Genomic DNA, 2,154 nt, shown 5'->3' with positions numbered 1-2,154 from the left:
CTGCTGCCTGGCTCTGCTCTCTAGAGACACATGGTGGGGGGGGGGGGGGGGGTCAGGTTGTAGTGTGGGTGTGGCCTAGTTGTGTGTGTGTGTGTGTGTGTGTGTGTGTGTGTTTAAGTTTAAGCAGCAGTGACATCAGCTGTTGCACAGTGTCTGAGGGAGGGACCACTATAGCTTGGGTGTAATATAGTCTGGTCTCATTCCTAAAGACAGACACACATAGCTGCAACCACAGAAATAGACACACACACACACACACACACACACACACACACACACACACACACACACACACACACACACACACACAGTGTATTATTAACCTACTTGAGATCAATGAATTCTACAACCCCCTACCCCCATTTATTTTTATAATAGTAACCAGTAAGCAGTAAGAAGCACGAGGTTGCACTTATTGTGGGGATAATCAAATACTTAAATATTTGTATTGTAAATTATTGGCACAGTTAAACAACTTGGAAATAATCACAGAGATACATGTGTGTACATTAGGAACAATAACATGTAGTTTGTATGTGATAACAATTAGTTTTTCGATTTTTACATTATTATTTGATATTTGCATTGAAGCGGATTGGGATAATCAAATATTTCAATATTTTATTATAAATGATTGGTATAAAGTTAAACTGCTTTGGAATAATCACAGAGGTACAAATGTGTACATTGGGAACAATGACATGTAGTTGGCATGTGACAATAGTATAGTAGAATAGTATTTAGTTCTATATTTTGTAATTTACGAGCTTGTTTTGAACTATAGGATTCACAGTTGATTACAGTACTGACAAATTATATTCTTGGAAACTAGACATTCAAGAAGACATTGATGACAGAGTGGAAACAGGCATGTTTAAAAGAACATATAAATAGACAATAAACACAAGTTTCAAACTACTTCAATATAAATGGTTAATGAGAATGTAGGCTACTTCATCATATGTCTGCTGACTGGCTAGTAATTCCACTATGCCAGATGTTTGTACTAAATGTTTAACAGAGAAAGGTATTCCAGATCATATGTTTGTACTAAATGTTTAACAGAGAAAGATACTCTATTTCATTGTATGTGGGAGTGTCCTAAGATACAAATATTTTGGAATGAAGTTCTAACGTGTCTGTCAGAAATGTTTAGAACTATAAGTTTCTCTATAAAATGCGAAACTCTGTATACTTGGAATATATCCAAAGAACTTTCTACAGACGCTCCAACATTGAGGATGGACATTTTGAATTGTATTGGACTGGAAAGACTTACGTATATTGTTAGAGGTACGCAGAACGATTTCGTCCAGCTTTGGGAAACATACATGAATGCTATACAGACCAGTATCTAAGAGGAAAGGAAACGGAACTGAAAACCAAAGGATTATACACAAAATAATGTTTTGTTTTATTTTTATTTAGTTATTGAGATTGCTTTTTTGTTTATGCAAGTGCAGGTGCAATGGGCCTCATCATCTTCATGCGGCAAAGGAAATCTGTTCTTAGACCCACTTTTAAGAAGGTTTTCTTAGCTGTTATTTGTTCGTAGGTAAGAACAGTAGCATTGTTCTGTCTCCAAAAAAAGGAGAAAAGCCAAAATATGTATTATGTTTTAAATGATCTTGGTGTTTTGTTGTAACAATCTTTGTGGAGGCATTCAAGCATTATTGAATACATTGACGTTTTAGCTGCGGTACCAAATCCTGTCAATAGATGGCAGTCAGTCACTAATAGGCTACCTCCCTCATAGACCTCACTGCACTGCAGGTGACACGTTTTACTTCCTGTTTATCCTCCATTAACTTCTGAGTCACGTTTTTTTATGTTTTCTGTGTCATTCATTACAATTACAGATTCATTATATTTCCGAGTCCAATATATCGTTATAGCTAAACTAAATACACTAAAGGGCTTATTTATTCGTATTTTATTGTCACCGTGACTGAGTGAGTATCATTGAATCGGTCTGACTGCTATAGCGTTGCTAAGCTAACTGTCATTCAATGAAGTCTTGATTGCATATGTTGCCTTGCAGGGTAGTATATAGCATGCATTTATTTAATTAGTATTTGTATTTACCAGTAGTTCCTGCTCAAATAGCACTGCTTGATATCTCAGTAGTCATTTTAGCAACTGACATAAACGTCC

Source organism: Protomyctophum bolini (genome assembly GCF_963924005.1).
Source record: "Protomyctophum bolini genome assembly, chromosome: 10".
Lineage (NCBI taxonomy): Eukaryota > Metazoa > Chordata > Actinopteri > Myctophiformes > Myctophidae > Protomyctophum > Protomyctophum bolini.
This window is presented reverse-complemented; position numbering follows the sequence as displayed.